Below are 20,461 nucleotides of genomic sequence, written 5' to 3'. Positions count from 1 at the left end.
CAAAATCTCTCAACGTAACCCGCAGGTGAAAGCAGCCAACCAAAATGTTAACACTCAAGATAACAAATCGGAACAGTCTTGTAGGAACGTTAACCAAAATCTCTCAACGTAACCCGCAGGTGAAAGCAGCCAACCAAAATGTTAACACTCAAGATAACAAATCGGAACAGTCTTGTAGGAACGTTAACCAAAATCTCTCAACGTAACCCGCAGGTGAAAGCAGCCAACCAAAATGTTAACACTCAAGATAACAAATCGGAACAGTCTTGTAGGAACGTTAACCAAAATCTCTCAACGTAACCCGCAGGTGAAAGCAGCCAACCAAAATGTTAACACTCAAGATAACAAATCGGAACAGTCTTGTAGGAACGTTAACCAAAATCTCTCAACGTAACCCGCAGGTGACAGCAGCCAACCAAAATGTTAACACTCAAGATAACAAATCGGAACAGTCTTGTAGGAACGTTAACCAAAATCTCTCAACCTAACCCGCAGGTGACAGCAGCCAACCAAAATGTTAACACTCAAGATAACAAATCGGAACAGTCTTGTAGGAACGTTAACCAAAATCTCTCAACGTAACCCGCAGGTGAAAGCAGCCAACCAAAATGTTAACACTCAGGATAACAAATCGGAACAGTCTTGTAGGAACGTTAACCAAAATCTCTCAACCTAACCCGCAGGTGAAAGAAGCCAACCAAAATGTTAACACTCAGGATAACAAATCGGAACAGTCTTGTAGGAACGTTAACCAAAATCTCTCAACGTAACCCGCAGGTGAAAGCAGCCAACCAAAATGTTAACACTCAGGATAACAAATCGGAACAGTCTTGTAGGAACGTTAACCAAAATCTCTCAACCTAACCCGCAGGTGAAAGCAGCCAACCAAAATGTTAACACTCAAGATAACAAATCGGAACAGTCTTGCAGGAACGTTAACCAAAATCTCTCAACCTAACCCGCAGGTGAAAGCAGCCAACCAAAATGTTAACACTCAAGATAACAAATCGGAACAGTCTTGCAGGAACGTTAACCAAAATCTCTCAACGTAACCCGCAAGTGAAAGCAGCCAACCAAAATGTTAACACTCAAGATAACAAATCGGAACAGTCTTGCAGGAACGTTAACCAAAATCTCTCAACCTAACCCGCAGGTGAAAGAAGCCAACCAAAATGTTAACACTCAAGATAACAAATCGGAACAGTCTTGTAGGAACGTTAACCAAAATCTCTCAACCTAACCCGCAGGTGAAAGAAGCCAACCAAAATGTTAACACTCAAGATAACAAATCGGAACAGTCTTGTAGGAACGTTAACCAAAATCTCTCAACCTAACCCGCAGGTGAAAGAAGCCAACCAAAATGTTAACACTAAGGATAACAAATCGGAACAGTCTTGTACGAACATTAACCAAAATCTCTCAACCTAACCTGCAGGTGAAAGAAGCCAACCAAAACCAATATTCACAATTGTGAAACCACAAACTCTTGAAACTATCAGGAAGCGAAGGAATGAGAAGACCAGAAGAAAACAAAAAGCAAAAGAAGAAAACTACATTGAAAAAGGTAGTATGAAAAAGATGAAAAGACCAGAAGACAATGCAATAGACAGAAGTACAGCAGATAAGACTAAAAACTATTGCTTTGAGATAAGAAAAAAAGAAATAGACTGCTAAAAGGCTAGATCAGAAGAGAACTTTAAGATGGAAAATTACATTTAAAAAGAAGACAACGCAATAGGCAGAAGTACAGCAGATAAGACTAAAATAAAACTATTGCTTTGAAAACGGAAAAAAAAGACTGCTAAAAGGCAAGATCAGAAGAGAACTGTTTTAAGATGGAAAACTACATTTAAAAAATAATTACAGTATTATCAGGAAAAGGGCTACTGGAGATATTCAAATATCAAAGACCCACAGTAACCTGTAAAATTGAACTAATACGTATTTTTACTACAGTCTTTTATTAATGAAATTTACAGTATTTTGTAGCATTTTCTATAATTACTCCTGGTCATTTCGTTCGACTTCTCTAAATATGTTTTACTGTCTTCATTTTAACTTTCTCCCTGTTGGTAACTTTTCTTATTTTCCAGTCGCCAGCACGAGTTCCAAATACACCTGGAAGAAATAAAAAGAATGTAGTGTACATATTAAATCTTGACTAAGCCTATCTTAGCCAAAATTAGGCCTACTCTATACCATAGTATCCAGCAATATTTGTTAAAACTGTATTGAAAAAAATATATATTTCACTTTGGATCAGGAAATAAGAATATGAATTTTTACAAAAAGTACATTAAATTACCAATTCCTCTCTTACCTTTCAAAATAGATATTCTAATTCTCCCATTAGCGTGCTTTTTTCCCCCATTTGCATGGAGTAACACTGTTGCTTTCTTTTGAAGGACTTTGCTACCCATTGGAAAACCGTAGTTTCAACAATTTTTTTTGCACGTAGCTGAATACTTCAATCTGAAAAAAAAGATATATTCAACATCTTACAAGCTATACACATTCACAATCTTACAAGCAAGCAATACACATTCACGTCTTACAAGCAACACACATTCTCAATCTTACAAGCAACACACATTCTCAATCTTACAAGCAACACATTCTCAATCTTACAAGCAACACACATTCTCAGTCTTACAAGCAACACATTGACAATCTTACAAGCAATACACATTCACAATCTTACAAGCAAGCAATACACATTCACAGTCTTACAAGCTATACACAATCAGTGTCTTACAAGCAATACACATTCAGTGTCTTACAAGCAATACACATTCAGTGTCTTACAAGCAATACACATTCAGTGTCTTACAAGCAATACACATTCAGTGTCTTACAAGCAATACACATTCAGTGTCTTACAAGCAATACACATTCAGTGTCTTACAAGCAATACACATTCAGTGTCTTACAAGCAATACACATTCACAATCTTACAAGCAATACACATTCACAATCTTACAAGCAATACACATTCACAATCTTGCAAGCAATACACATTCACAATCTTGCAAGCAATACACATTCACAATCTTGCAAGCAATACACGTTCACCGTCTTACAAGCAATACACGTTCACCGTCTTACAAGCAATACACGTTCACCGTCTTACAAGCAATACACGTTCACCGTCTTACAAGCAATACACGTTCACCGTCTTACAAGCAATACACGTTCACCGTCTTACAAGCAATACACGTTCACCGTCTTACAAGCAATACACGTTCACCGTCTTACAAGCAATACACGTTCACCGTCTTACAAGCAATACACATTCACCGTCTTACAAGCAATACACACTCACAGTCTTACAAGCAATACATATTGACCGTCTTACAAGCAATACACATTCACAGACTTACAAGCAATATACATTCACTGTCTTACAAGCTATACACATTCAGAGTCTTACAAGCTATACACATTCACAGTCTTACAAGCTATACACATTCACAATCTTACAATCAACATTCACAATCTTACAAGCAATGCACATTCACAATCTTACAAGCAATGCACATTCACAATCTTACAAGCAATGCACATTCACAATCTTACAAGCAATGCACATTCACAATCTTACAAGCAATGCACATTCACAATCTTACAATCAACATTCACAATCTTACAATCAACATTCACAATCTTACAATCAACATTCACAATCTTACAAGCAATGCACATTCACAGTCTTACAAGCAATACACATTCACAACTTTACAAGTAATTAAATCTATAATATACAATAACCAACTAATTTAGCCTTTTCTAGTCCACTTTTGGACAAAGGCCTCAACAATATCCCTTATTCAAGCCGGAGTTTGGCCAGTTTCATATCTCCACGCTAGCCGGAGCGGATTGGTGATAGTGGGAACAGTCTGATCGGTCACAGTAAACCAACCTAGTATGGAGGGCTCAACTAGTACAGCTCTGCTGAACATGGTGATGCACAAACCCTTCACCATTTAAGGCTTCCCCACTCAATTCCACTATCATTATTATTACTAGCGAAGCTGTAAGCTGTAAGCTTAAAAGATCTCCAACTTGGGAAAAAATGTCTCATAGAAGAAAGGAAACAAGTTTATAAATTATGCGAGAAGTAATGAACAATTTGAAAAATATTTGAGGAACAGTAAGAATATTAAAACTTTCATGTATAAACTATTAAAGGACTTGTCAACCTGTTCAATAAAAACTAAGTGAAGGTTTGAACTTTTGAAGTTCTACAGATTCAACTATCTGGTTAGGAAGACCATTCCACAACTTGGTCACACCTGGAATAATCAAAACTTAACAGAAGACTGTAGTACTGAGCCTAATGATTGAGAAGGCAAGACTAATAGAATTGACTGCATACCTAGTGTTACGAACAAGATGGTACTGTTTTGGTAGATCTGAATGTAAAGGAATGTCAGTTATGAAAAATCTTATGCAACATGCATAAACTAATTGAACTACGGTGCCAGAGATGATCTAGACGAGGAATAAGAAATTTAATAGACCGTAAGTTCCCGTCCGACAAATTTAGATTAGAATCAGCAGCTTTAGACCACAGGAGAAAAATACTCAAACCAAGGTAGGAGAAAAATACTCAAACCAAGGTAGGAGAAAAATACTCAAACCAAGGTAGAATGAAAATTAAAATACTACAGAATATTGATCAGCGAAAAAATGACTCAAAGCCTTTTTTTTTGTGTAATTGAAGAAAAGACAGACCTATTGTGTTTCTCAAAAGTTGACCTATTGTGTTTCTCAAAAGTTGATTTGATGTCAGAATCACAACTAAAATTTTTAAAGTCATACAGAATTAAAGAAACATCATCAATAATGGGATCCTGATGTTGATGAGCCACTGTCCTTTACCTACTTACAATCATACTAGTTTTGTTAGGATTTTTCATATACAATAAATTGCACCATGCACTAATTTTAGCTAGATTTACAAAGGATTCAGCAACCCCAGATCTACATTCAGGAGATGGAATTGATGCAAAGTATCATCTGCTTATGCAACAAGCTTGTTTTCTAAGCTAAACCACATGTCATGTGTTTATAAGATGAAAAGTAATGGCCCCAAGAACACTGCCCTTAGGAATACCAGATATCACACAACTATTACTTAGATAATTATGTTAAGAAAAGAGCCACCCGCTCTCAATTGAGTTTGAAGACATGGGCCTCATTATTAACAATGTCAAAAGGCAGCACGAAAACCAAGGCCAAACATTCGAATTCCCTGACCACCAACAAGGTCACTCTTTACAATATTGGAGATTGTAAGACTGGCATCACATGCTCCAAGGCCTTTACGAAAGCCTTATAGCAAACTAGGGAACAGATTATTGCCTTCAAACCTCTTTAGAAGTTTTGCCAAAAGACTTAAAAAAACTTTTAGATAAGAGTTATGGAAGTTGGAAGGTAATTAGCTGGATTTTAGCTACCTCAAACTCATTTACATACATAATGGAGTATTACCAATCCGCCAAGTACTAAAAGAACATTTTCTTGCTAAGTTGCAACAAAACTTTAGGGCTAAGAAATCTGCAGTCTTTATTAAAAGGAAAATATTATTTGGATCTACACATTCAAAAGAAACAAGGTCTATCAAAAGAGCTTTAATTTCATGAGATCAAAAGCTACTATTCAGTTGAAGCCTAAACCGAGTTAAAGTTCTAAGCCGAGTATGGTTATTCCAAGTCAAATACGATGGGTTTCCTGCTTCTCCAAATAAGCACGTCTACAATCATTGATCCAGGGTGTCTTTTTTACTGTTCCTTACCACACGAGAAGGGAAACGCCTATCAATTGTGTAGCCTAGATACTCAAACAGTGTCAACACTCAATTTTGACCAATTCAAGTCCAAAGGAAAACTCAAAATGTAGTTGAAAATTTGATTTTAGATTCCAGGTGCATTTACATTTATCACCAAAATATCCGACTTAAGTTCTTTAATTTTAAATCCTAGAATTACTTAACGCCAAACACTTATATAATAATTACCAAATGAATAAAATCAACTTAAAAAAAGTTACCTATTGTATAATTAATATTCATTGATTAAGCTTTCGTCTCTCGTGTATTAGATTTTCATATTACTGTGCCTCAAAGTTGGGGCAAAGTAATTTAAAAGATTATGCAACTTGAAAAATTCATCTTTCACCAGGTATGACTACTCCCACTCTTCAGGTCAAATTTTAGTTTGCAATTTAAACTAATTTTAACTTATAATGTTTAAAGTTTAATTTTAACAGACTTATTTAAAAAGATATATTTGCATAACTATGAATTCCTACCAGGAATGAAGTTTTTGAATTCATGGATCAATTTTCAGGTATATTCTTATAATATATTTACTCCACTTAATCTGAATAAAATCTTCCTTTTAAAGATTTTTCTGGTTCATATGCATCGAGTTCATCTTTCATTCCTCAACACTTCGGTCACTTTGGCCCTTAGAAATCTGAAAATAAGAAAATTCATTAGTGTGCAAATATTTAAAACAAATTCTGTCACTAAAAGAATTCATTTAAAGAATAACCAGCGAGAACATACTAATCATTTAATGTTTACCTTTAAGTAATAAAAGCAATATTAGAATATTAAATTTCTACTTCAACCTATTCTGAATATATCCCAATAAATGTTTTTAAAGAAATTCTTTATTTGCTTACCCACTTAAACTGCATGACAAAACTGATAACACCTTACTATTGTATGAAGCTGTCAAAATAACTAAAGACAAAATTGCAGCATTTAAAAGTGCTAGGGTTATATTTATAAAATTAACACAAACGGCACTTTATTAATTTTAATTCCAAATGAATTACTTTAGAAAGTTAAAACTTCTAGCATTAAATTTCAAAATGTTCATTCACTATAATAAAATCCTTCTAGGGAAAAAGGTAAAGCTTCTAGCATCAAATTCAAAAGGTAAAGCTTCTAGCATCACATCAAAAGGTAAAGCTTCTAGCATCAAATTCAAAAGTTAAAGCTTCTAGCATCAAATTCAAAAGTTAAAGCTTCTAGCATCAAATTCAAAAGGTAAAGCTTCTAGCATCAAATTCAAAAGGTAAAGCTTCTAGCATCAAATTCAAAAGGTAAAGCTTCTAGCATCAAATTCAAAAGGTAAAGCTTCTAGCATCAAATTCAAAAGGTAAAGCTTCTAGCATCAAATTCAAAAGGTAAAGCTTCTAGCATCAAATTCAAAAGGTAAAGCTTCTAGCATCAAATTCAAAAGGTAAAGCTTCTAGCATCAAATTCAAAAGGTAAAGCTTCTAGCATCAAATTCAAAAGGTAAAGCTTCTAGCATCAAATTCAAAAAGTAAAGCTTCTAGCATCAAATTCAAAAAGTAAAGCTTCTAGCATCAAATTCAAAAAGTAAAGCTTCTAGCATCAAATTCAAAAGGTAAAGCTTCTAGCATCAAATTCAAAAGGTAAAGCTTCTAGCATCAAATTCAAAAGGTAAAGCTTCTAGCATCAAATTCAAAAGGTAAAGCTTCTAGCATCAAATTCAAAAGGTAAAGCTTCTAGCATCAAATTCAAAAGGTAAAGCTTCTAGCATCAAATTCAAAAGGTAAATCTTCTAACATCAAATTCACTTCATTCATTACAATAACATCCTCACTAATTCTGAAAAAAACTATACATATGCCAGTATTAAAAATGAACTATTTACAAATTCCAGTAATTAGTATTTACATTTAACAAGGTATCACGCACAGCAATCAAAGTCCCTGGTTCCTGGTTCCCCTGGTTCCTTATTGCTCACTGCGCAAAATAAGTTTGCGGCCACTATCTCTTTATAGATAGGTGCAAAGCTTCTAAGCTTACTTATTATTGTTATTAAGTTTATATCACCTGTGCCTTAAATAAATTAATATCAATGAGGTCGGAAGCAACTAAAATTCGCCTGGAATGTAAATACCACGGAAAGAAGTCCTAGGAAATTTAAAGTCACTTATTAAATGTTTACCTTAAGCAAAAGCCATTAGATACCCATTCAGGGTAATCAGGCCCCATTAGTAATTTTAGCGTTCTCTTCACCGAGTCGAGGGCGTATTAATTTAGTCGAAATGCATTTGCATATTTACACAGGTGCCGGATTGAGAACTTGTAGTTATATAAATCCAGAGGATCCCTCCACTCCTTGGCTATCCAAGGCGAAGGCGCTCACGGGTGGAGAACAGGGTCTTGACTATGATTGTTCCTCGAGCCAGCAAACCTTGCTGAGAAAAATGATCCTATGACTTCCTGCTGTTGCAGGATCTGTAGTTTCCTTAATCCTAAAAGCAAAAGATATATTGTAAAAAACTAAAACATTTGAAAAATTTAATACGTACCTAAAACACAAACGATATTCTTAAATATGACAAAATCGAAGAAATGTAGGTTATCAAAATGAAACTATATTCTTGAATATGTCCCAAAATCAAAGAAAAGTGTTATCAAAATGAAACTATATTCTTGAATATGTCCCAAAATCAAAGAAATATATGTTATCAAAATGAAACTTAAAATATGACCCAAAAGCGAAGAAATGTAGGTTTTCAAAATGAAACTAATATGACCCAAAATCAAAGAAATGTAGGTTATCAAAATGAAAATTCTTAAATATGACCCAAAACCGAAGAAATGTAAGTTATCAAAATGAAAATTCTTAAATATGACAAAATCAAAGAAATGTATTATCAAAATTAAATGTTCTCAAATGTGACCCAAAATCCAAGAAATGTGTTATCAAAATGAAAATATCAAATGACCCAAAAGCGAATAAATGTGGGTTATCAAAACTCTTACCTTTATTGGAAATGCTAAAGAAATAAAGGTAAAAGAGCAAGGAACCTGTTTCTTTTGTAGGAAAAGAATTTAAAATTTAAAATCTCAAAAGGGTAAATATACTACAATTTCCAGCCAAATACATGAACCATATATTTTTACTAATTTCTAATTTTTCATGAATTTCTGCCCATGATTTCTGGAGCAAACCACTCCAGAGTTTCCAGTTGGAAACTGAAGTGGGTTTTTGGGTGATTTGAGTGCCCAACCTAGTGATTTGCAGCAATAATAATGGTCAGAAATGCAAAATAAACAAGATAACCAGTTGGAAAAATATATGGTTCATGTAATTGGCTGGATATTAAAGTAAAGTCACTTCATTTTTGCTGTGCTGCGGCTCGCTACGCTCGCCAAGTTTTAACATGCTACTCACTGTTCTGGGTTGTGGTGCATAATCTGGGCACACTAGCCCCTTGGATGATTATTTAGTTTTTTTTTAATTTTCACACGAGCAGCTATAGCTAAATATGGAACGGATAGCATTTTCAAAACGTACGGAAACAAATGAAATTACAACATCCAAATATATTGTACATCCTTTTTGGAGACTTCATGTGCTTATAGTCATGCTGGTAATGAAGAGGAAGGTGGGAAAATACTAGTTGTAGAACAAAATCTGGGAACTTATGCACAAATATTTGGAAGTGCATAATGGGCTAAAAAAACTGGTAATAACCAAGTCAAAAGCAGAACAGCTGGCAGTAATGCTAATACAAACAACGCATTGCAGTAACTCAATCACCCAAAAGTAAACTTATGAGAAATAGACTTCACATTTTAGTAGACCGATATGCAAGTTATGCTTCAGACCCCATTACACCATAATGCCAAACTAGACAGTACTCGCCCGTTTCTTATAGCGAATTCTAGTTACGTTAGTAATCAAAATATCCAATATTTACATTTTACATGCCCTTAAACATAAAATGCAAGAATATTATACTTATAAATTGAAATACTTTCAAGCAAAAACAAGAAAAAAAGTACTAAGATTGCGTACAAAAACCTTTTAGGCCACAAAGTCACTAAACCTTCGGAAGTGTGGAACCAAGATCACTAAACCTTCACAAGTGCACATCTAATGTCACTAAACCTTCACAAGTGTACAACAAAGATCACCAAACCTTCACAAGTGTGCAACTAAGATCATTAAACCTTTACAAGTGTGAAACCAATGTCACTAAAATTACTAGTGCACAACCCTTCACAAGTGCTTATCCAAAGTCACTAAGCCTTCACTAGTGTAACCAAAATTCATTAGACCTTCACAAGTGCGCAACCAAAATCACAATCTTCACAAGAGCATAAAAAATCACTAAACCATCACAGGTGCATAACAAAATCACTAAACCTTCACAAGTGCGCAACCAAAATCAAACTTTCACAAGGACGCAACCAAAATCACTAAACCTTCACAAGTGCACACCCAAAATCACTAAACCTTCACAAGTGAGCAACCTAAATTACTATACTTACATAAGGGCACAACCTAAATCACTAAACCTTCACAAATGCAAAACCAAAATGGCTAAACCTTCACATGTGCACAAAAATCCCTAATAATTCACATGTGCGCAACAAAAATCAAGAAACCTTCAAATGTGTGCAACAAAAATCACTAAACATTCAAATGTGCACAACAAAAATTACTAAACCCTCATATGTACGCAACCAGAATCACTAAACCTTCACATGTGCACAACCAAAATTGCTAAAGTTTCACAAGTGTGCAACCTAATTCACTAGACCTTCACAAGTATGCAATCCAAATCGCTTAAACTTCAAGGGCGCAACCTAAATAACTAAACCTTCACATTTGTGCAACCTAAATGACTCAACCTTTACAAGTGTGCAAACTAAATTACTATAAATTACTAAACCTTCATAAGTGGGTAACCTAAATTGCTAAACTTTCACAAGTGCGCAACCTAAATCACTAAACTTTCACAAGTGTGCAACCTAATACGCTAAACTTTCGTAAGTGCACAACCAAAATCAGTAACCTTCACAAATGCACAGCCAAAATAACTTTACCTTTACAAGTGCACAACCAAAATCACTTGGGCATTTACAAGTGCACAACCAAAATCACTTGGGCATTTACAAGTGCACAACCAAAATCACTTGGACATTTACAAGTGCACAACCAAAATCACTTGGACATTTACAAGTGCACAACCAAAATCACTTGGACATTTACAAGTGCACAACCAAAATCACTTGGACATTTACAAGTGCACAACCAAAATCACTTGGACATTTACAAGTGCACAACCAAAATCACTTGGACATTTACAAGTGCACAACCAAAATCACTTGGACATTTACAAGTGCACAACCAAAATCACTTGGACATTTACAAGTGCACAACCAAAATCACTTGGACATTTACAAGTGCACAACCAAAATCACTTGGACATTTACAAGTGCACAACCAAAATCACTTGGACATTTACAAGTGCACAACCAAAATCACTTGGACCACAAGTGCACAACCAAAATCACTTGGACCACAAGTGCACAACCAAAATCACTTGGACCACAAGTGCACAACCAAAATCACTTGGACATTTACAAGTGCACAACCAAAATCAGTAAACCTTAAGTATGCACCAAAAATCACAACTTTGCACAAGTATGGACCCAGAATCACGACCATTCACAAGCGCACAACCTAAATTACTGAACTTTCATAAGTGCACAACCTAAATCACTAAACCTTCACAAGTGCGCAACTTAAATCACTAAACCTTCACAAGTGCGCAACTTAAATCACTAAACCTTCACAAGTGCGCAACTTAAATCACTAAACCTTCACAAGTGCACAGCCAAAATGTCTATACCTTCAAATGTGCACAAAAAAAATCACTAAACCTTCACATGTGCGTAACAAAATTCAATAAACCTTAACATGTGCTCAACAAAATTCAATAAACCTTCACATGTGCACAAAAAAACCCTAAACCTTTATATGTACACAACAAAAATCACCAAACCTTCACAAGTATGCAATCCGATTCACTAAACCTTCACAAGTATGCAACCCGAATCACTAAACCTTCACAAGTGCGCAACCTATATCACTAAACCTTCACAAGTGCGCAACCTATATCACTAAACCTTCACAAGTATGCAACCCGAATCACTACCTTCACAAGTGCGGCACCTAAATCACTAAACCTTCACAATAACGCAACCCGAATCGCTAAAGTTTCACAAGTGAGCAGCCTAAATCACTTAACTTTCATAAGGGCACAACCTAAATCACTAAACCTTCAGAAGTGCACATCCAAAATGGCTATACCTTAACATATGGGCAAAAAAAATCACAACCTTCACAGGTGCGTAACAAAATTCAATAAACCTTCACATGTACGCAACAAAATTCAATAAACCTTCACATGTGCACAAAAAACACAACCTTCATATGTGCACAACAAAAATCACTAAACCCTCATGTATGCAATAAAAATCCTCAAACCTTCACATGTACGCAACCAAAATCACAAACTTCCCAAGGGCGCAAACAAAATCACCAAACCTTCACAATAGCACAACCAAAATCACTAAACCTTCACAAATATGCAACCTGAATCACTAAACCTTCACAAGTGCGCAACCTAAATCACAAAACCTTCACAAGTGCGCAACCTAAATCACAAAACCTTCACAAGTGCGCAACCTAAATCACTAAACCTTCACAAGTGCGCGACCTAAATCACTAAACCTTCACAAGTGCGCGACCTAAATCACTAAACCTTCACAAGTGCGCGACCTAAATCACTAAACCTTCACAAGTGCGCGACCTAAATCACTAAACCTACACAAGTGCGCGACCTAAATCACTAAACCTTCACAAGTGCGCGACCTAAATCACTAAACCTTCACAAGTGCGCGACCTAAATCACTAAACCTTCACAAGTGCGCGACCTAAATCACTAAACCTTCACAAGTGCGCGACCTAAATCACTAAACCTTCACAAGTGCGCGACCTAAATCACTAAACCTTCACAAGTGCGCGACCTAAATCACTAAACCTTCACAAGTGCGCGACCTAAATCACTAAACCTTCACAAGTGCGCGACCTAAATCACTAAACCTTCACAAGTGCGCAACCTAAATCACTAAACATTCACAAGTGCGCAACCTAAATGACTAGACATTCACAAGTGCGCAACCTAAATGACTAAACATTCACAAGTGCGCAACCTAAATGACTAGACATTCACAGGTGCGCAACCTAAATCACTAGACATTCACAAGTGCGCAACCTAAATCACTAGACATTCACAAGTGCGCAACCTAAATCACTAGACATTCACAAGTGCGCAACCTAAATCACTAAATCTTCAGAAGCGCACTAAACCTTCACAAGTGCGCAACCAAAATCACTAAACCTTCACAAGTGCGCAACCTAAATCACTAAACCTTCACAAGTGCGCAACCTAAATCACTAAACCTTCACAAGTGTGCAACCTAAATCACTAAACCTTCACAAGTATGCAACCCGAATCACTAAACCTTCACAAGTGCGCAACCTAAATCACTAAACCTTCACAAGTGCCCAACCTAAATCACTAAACCTTCACAAGAGCCCAACCTAAATCACTAAACCTTCACAAGTGCCCAACCTAAATCAATAAACCTTCACAAGAGCATAAAAAAAAATCACTAAACCATCACAGGTGCACAAAATGACAACCATCACAAGTGCGCAATCAAAATCACTAAACCTTCACAAGTGCGCAACCTAAATCACTAAACCTTCACAAGTGCGCAACCTAAATCACTAAACCTTCACAAGTGAGTAACCTAAATCACTAAACCTTCACAAGTGCGCAACCTAAATCACTAAACCTTCACAAGTGGGCAACCTAAATCACTAAACCTTCACAAGTGAGTAACCTAAATCACTAAACCTTCACAAGTGAGTAACCTAAATCACAACATTCACAAGTGCGCAACCTAAATCACAACATTCACAAGTGCGCAACCTAAATCACTAAACCTTCACTAGTGCGCAACCTAAAATCATTAAACCTTCACAAGTGCGTAACCTAGATCACTAAACTTTCATAAGTGCGCAACCTAAATTACTAAACCTTCACAAGTGCACAACCTAAATCCCTAAACTTTCACAAGTCTAAATCACTAAACCTTCACAAGTGCGCAACTTAAATCACTAAACCTTCACAAGTGCGCAACTTAAATCACTAAACCTTCACAAGTGCACAGCCAAAATGTCTATACCTTCAAATGTGCACAAAAAAAAACACTAAACCTTCACATGTGCGTAACAAAATTCAATAAACCTTAACATGTGCTCAACAAAATTCAATAAACCTTCACATGTGCACAAAAAAACCCTAAACCTTTATATGTACACAACAAAAATCAAACCTTCACAAGTATGCAATCCGATTCACTAAACCTTCACTAGTATGCAACCCGAATCACTAAACCTTCACAAGTGCGCAACCTATATCACTAAACCTTCACAAGTGCGCAACCTATATCACTAAACCTTCACAAGTATGCAACCCGAATCACTACCTTCACAAGTGCGGCACCTAAATCACTAAACCTTCACAATAACGCAACCCGAATCGCTAAAGTTTCACAAGTGAGCAGCCTAAATCACTTAACTTTCATAAGGGCACAACCTAAATCACTAAACCTTCAGAAGTGCACATCCAAAATGGCTATACCTTAACATATGGGCAAAAAAAATCACAACCTTCACAGGTGCGTAACAAAATTCAATAAACCTTCACATGTACGCAACAAAATTCAATAAACCTTCACATGTGCACAAAAAACACAACCTTCATATGTGCACAACAAAAATCACTAAACCCTCATGTATGCAATAAAAATCCTCAAACCTTCACATGTACGCAACCAAAATCACAAACTTCCCAAGGGCGCAAACAAAATCACCAAACCTTCACAATAGCACAACCAAAATCACTAAACCTTCACAAATATGCAACCTGAATCACTAAACCTTCACAAGTGCGCAACCTAAATCACAAAACCTTCACAAGTGCGCAACCTAAATCACTAAACCTTCACAAGTGCGCGACCTAAATCACTAAACCTTCACAAGTGCGCGACCTAAATCACTAAACCTTCACAAGTGCGCGACCTAAATCACTAAACCTTCACAAGTGCGCGACCTAAATCACTAAACCTTCACAAGTGCGCGACCTAAATCACTAAACCTTCACAAGTGCGCGACCTAAATCACTAAACCTTCACAAGTGCGCGACCTAAATCACTAAACCTTCACAAGTGCGCGACCTAAATCACTAAACCTTCACAAGTGCGCAACCTAAATCACTAAACCTTCACAAGTGCGCAACCTAAATCACTAAACATTCACAAGTGCGCAACCTAAATGACTAAACATTCACAAGTGCGCAACCTAAATCACAAAACATTCACAAGTGCGCAACCTAAATCACTAGACATTCACAAGTGCGCAACCTAAATCACTAGACATTCACAAGTGCGCAACCTAAATCACTAGACATTCACAAGTGCGCAACCTAAATCACTAAATCTTCAGAAGCACACTAAACCTTCACAAGTGCGCAACCAAAATCACTAAACCTTCACAAGTGCGCAACCTAAATCACTAAACCTTCACAAGTGCGCAACCTAAATCACTAAACCTTCACAAGTATGCAACCCAAATCACTAAACCTTCACAAGTGCGCAACCTAAATCACTAAACCTTCACAAGTGCCCAACCTAAATCACTAAACCTTCACAAGAGCCCAACCTAAATCACTAAACCTTCACAAGTGCCCAACCTAAATCAATAAACCTTCACAAGAGCATAAAAAAAATCACTAAACCATCACAGGTGCACAAAATGACAACCATCACAAGTGCGCAACCAAAATCATAACCTTCACAAGGATGCAACCAAAATCACTAAACCTTCACAAGTGCCCAACCTAAATCACTAAACCTTCACAAGTACCCAACCTAAATCACTAATCCTTCACAAGTGCCCAACCTAAATCACTAAACCTTCACAAGTACCCAACCTAAATCACTAAACCTTCACAAGTGTGCAACCTAAATCACTAAACCTTTGCAAGTGCACTACCTAAATCACTAAACCTTCACAAGTGCCCAACCTAAATCACTAAACCTTCACAAGTGTGCAACCTAAATCACTAAACCTTTGCAAGTGCACTACCTAAATCACTAAACCTTCACAAGAGCGCAACCTAAATCACTAAACCTTCACAAGAGCATAAAAAATCACTAAACCATCACAGGTGTACAAAATCACAACCTTCACAAGGACGCAACCAAAATCACTTGATCTTCACAAGTGCACCACCAAAATCACCAAACCTTCAACAAGTGCACCACTAAAATCACTAAACCTTCACAAGTGCACAACCAAAATCACTAACTCTTCACAAGTGCACAACCAAAATCACTAACCTTTCACAAGTGCGCAACCTAAATCACTAAACCTTCACATGTGCCCAACCTAAATCACTAACCCTTCACAAGTGCCCAACCTAAATCACTATACCTTCACAAGTGCACAACCTAAATCACTAAACCTTCACAAGTGCACAACCAAAATCACTAACCCTTCACAAGTGCCCAACATAAATCACTAAACCTTCACAAGTGCCCAACATAAATCACTAAACCTTCACAAGAGCGCAACCTAAATCACTATACCTTCACAAGTGAGTAACCTAAATCATAACATTCACAAGTGCGCAACCTAAATCACTAAACCTTCACAAGTGCACAATCAAAATCACTAAATCTTCAGAAGCGCACTAAACCTTCACAAGTGCGCAACCAAAATCACTAAACCTTCACAAGTGCGCAACCTAAATCACTAAACCTTCACAAGTGCGCAACCTAAATCACTAAACCTTCACAAGTGCGCAACCTAAATCACTAAACCTTCATAAATACGCAACCTAAATCACTGAACCTTCACAAGTGCGCAACCTAAATCACTGAACCTTCACAAGTGAGTAACCTAAATCACAACATTCACAAGTGCGCAACCTAAATCACAACATTCACAAGTGCGCAACCTAAATCACAACATTCACAAGTGCGCAACCTAAATCACTAAACCTTCACAAGTGCGCAACCTAAATCACTAAACCTTCACAAGTGCGCAACCTAAATCACTAAACCTTCACAAGTGCGCAACCTAAATCACAACATTCACAAGTGCGCAACCTAAATCACTAAACCTTCACAAGTGCCCAACATAAATCACTAAACCTTCACAAGTGCACAACCTAAATCACTAAACCTTCACAAGTGCGCAACCTAAATCACTAAACCTTCACAAGTGCGCAACCTAAATCACTAAACCTTCACAAGTGCGCAACCTAAATCACTAAACCTTCACAAGTGCGCAACCTAAATCACTAAACCTTCACAAATACGCAACCTAAATCACTAAACCTTCACAAATACAGAACCTAAATCACTAAACCTTCACAAGTGCCCAATATAAATCACTAAACCTTCACAAGTGCGCAACCTAAATCACTAAACCTTCACAAGTGAGTAACCTAAATCACAACATTCACAAGTGCGCAACCTAAATCACTAAACCTTCACAAGTGCACAATCAAAATCACTAAATCTTCAGAAGCGCACTAAACCTTCACAAGTGCGCAACCAAAATCACTAAACCTTCACAAGTGCGCAACCTAAATCACTAAACCTTCACAAGTGCGCAACCTAAATCACTAAACCTTCACAAGTGTGCAACCTAAATCACTAAACCTTCACAAATACGCAACCTAAATCACTGAACCTTCACAAGTGCGCAACCTAAATCACTAAACCTTCACAAGTGAGTAACCTAAATCACTAAACCTTCACAAGTGAGTAACCTAAATCACAACATTCACAAGTGCGCAACCTAAATCACTAAACCTTCACAAGTGCGCAACCTAAATCACTAAACCTTCACAAGTGAGTAACTTAAATCACAACATTCACAAGTGTGCAACCTAAATCACTAAACCTTCACAAGTGCACAATCAAAATCACTAAATCTTCAGAAGCGCACTAAACCTTCACAAGTGCGCAACCAAAATCACTAAACCTTCACAAGTGCGCAACCTAAATCACTAAACCTTCACAAGTGCGCAACCTAAATCACTAAACCTTCACAAGTGCGCAACCTAAATCACTAAACCTTCACAAATACGCAACCTAAATCACTAAACCTTCACAAGTGAGTAACCTAAATCACTAAACCTTCACAAGTAACCTAAATCACAACATTCACAAGTGCGCAACCTAAATCACTAAACCTTCACAAGTGCGCAACCTAAATCACTAAACCTTCACAAGTGCGCAACCTAAATCACTAAACCTTCACTAGTGAGTAACCTAAATCACTAAACCTTCACAAGTGAGTAACCTAAATCACTAAACCTTCACAAGTGAGTAACCTAAATCACAACATTCACAAGTGCGCAACCTAAATCACAACATTCACAAGTGCGCAACCTACTATGAGATTCAGGGCCTCTGTAACACGGTTTTTTCGCAATAACTTTTTTTCTATGAATTTCATAAATATAACGCTTATTCAGAATACACATTATATCTACACATAAATTTTGACTATATTTTGCATTACATAGGTTGAATAAATTTGGTACTTTATTAAATAAAAGTGACGATTTTTGAAGACGGGCCAACTTACTCAGAGAAAAGGTTTCGAACGCACTCGTTACGTAACTTATGACGGCATTTCTTCTCTCTTTCTCGATTGATGATTGGTTATACGTAACGAAGGCTATACCTCTGCCAACAATAACACAAAAGTGTAAATAAAAGCAAAGCAGTACACCTTTATGAACTCTGAAACCCCTCCACTGAGAATTGTCATAATGAACAAACGAACAAAATATGTTAATACAAAAACACTTCGATTATTTGTCTAACTCCCAAAATAAGTTTCCTAAGAAATTACAGTCTACTTTATAGGTCACAATCAGATTGACAAAGTATATGGAATAGTTGGTAATTTTCAAAAACGTAGTAGACCAGCTTGATTTGATAACTGCTATATCCAATGTCAAGCAATTTTTATTCATTGTCTATCTACCTACCTATTTACTGTAAAAAAAAAGATAGCCGGTACAGTATTTTCGCTTTAAACCTTCACCAATAATTATTGTCAGAATGATGACTTCATGAGGATCCACCCACTTTGGCCTCGTTATAATTCAGGATAACACTGAAGGCTATCATGGGCATTGTTGGATCAGAAAATTTAAATTCTGGCTATAAAAACTAATTTCTCGAGTAGTTGTAAGAAGTGCTAAATGATCCTCAAGGATCCCAGCAGTTGGCCTAAACGTTTAATTCATGTATACTACTGTTGGGGCACTACTGCTACAGTAGCATTACTACGCTAGCACAGATACCCCACCCACATTTATGTATCGTTCCGCCATTCATAAAGTCTTTGTCATGTTTTTTTCACTGTGCAATAAGCCATGGCCTCCTCAGAAATTAAGTTTAACATTAGATGATAGGTTATTTCATTAAGCTGACAAATTATGGCAACTGGGTATGTTATTGCCGTTGATGAAGCTAAAGATAAAGTATGGTATCATTCCTTCATTGCATTATCATCTTTACTACTATTTGTTTGCTACATGTAGTAATTATTTTAAAGGATAAATTAATTATGTTCACTTTACTTCTATAAATTCCCATTAGATGTACAAATAAAACTCCTAAAACTATTCATGATACGTTTACAAAATGCAGTCATGCCCAAAACATAGCCAACACGGTCGTACGGCCTAAGAAGAAGAAAAGAAATTATATCGGATGATCCGTTGGTCTGGTGGAGATTTTAGCACAAAAATCTTATTTTAACCAAAATAGTTATATAAAGACTGTTTACATACAATCTCTCTTTCTCTCTTGGTGGGATAGTGAATAGTTAATGGAAATGTTCAAAAGCCTGAATGACATTACAAGTATTATAATCATGTTACGCTAGGTACAATTCAGACCATAAACATTGGATTTAAACTAGAAACTGGATAATTACCTATTCAGGCTATAGTAAATATGGCCACGGGCTTTCTCTTGACTGTAAAAAGTTGAAAGTCGTAAGACAAATGCAGTTTTGCAACCACGGGGGAAATTCCAGATCCTGTTAGCCATTCTTGAATGTTATGGGTTTCAGAGTCGATGGAAGAAGGTGAATGGGTGTCTGGTGGATGGGCGGGGCAAAATTTTGTCCAAAGCTGTTTACATTGCTTACGTAATGAATGTTTTCGACTCTTGGCTCGTTATCACTGGCCATGGCGTCGGCTAGATCATTTTTACTCTATAAAAATTCAAACTATTGGGTTTAGGTTATTGATAATGCTGACAAAATTTGTGTGTGGTTGTAAAATATACATATGTCAACTTTCAGCTACATCCGATGCTTTATTAAGGAGCAAAGTCCAAAAAACCGTGTTACAGAGGCCCTGAATCTTATAGTAAATCCCTAAACCTTCACTAGTGCGCAACCTAAAATCATTAAACCTTCACAAGTGCGTAACCTAGATCACT

At 36.6% G+C, this 20,461-nt stretch overlaps 1 long non-coding RNA gene across 1 annotated transcript; it reads right to left on the bottom strand.

Annotated features, from left to right (window-relative positions):
• Positions 1-2,330: 2,330 nt before the first annotated feature.
• Positions 2,331-8,301, bottom strand: LOC137640733 (uncharacterized). Its single transcript, XR_011044473.1, has 3 exons — positions 7,992-8,301; positions 6,313-6,479; positions 2,331-2,472 (listed from the first exon to the last, which is right to left on the bottom strand). It is a non-coding gene; the product is annotated as an uncharacterized lncRNA (long non-coding RNA).
• Positions 8,302-20,461: the final 12,160 nt, after the last annotated feature.

This window comes from Palaemon carinicauda, chromosome 5, assembly GCF_036898095.1.
Source record: "Palaemon carinicauda isolate YSFRI2023 chromosome 5, ASM3689809v2, whole genome shotgun sequence".
Taxonomy (NCBI): domain Eukaryota; kingdom Metazoa; phylum Arthropoda; class Malacostraca; order Decapoda; family Palaemonidae; genus Palaemon; species Palaemon carinicauda.
The sequence above is the reverse complement of the archived record's forward strand: the minus strand, read 5'-3'. Positions and strand labels throughout refer to the sequence as shown.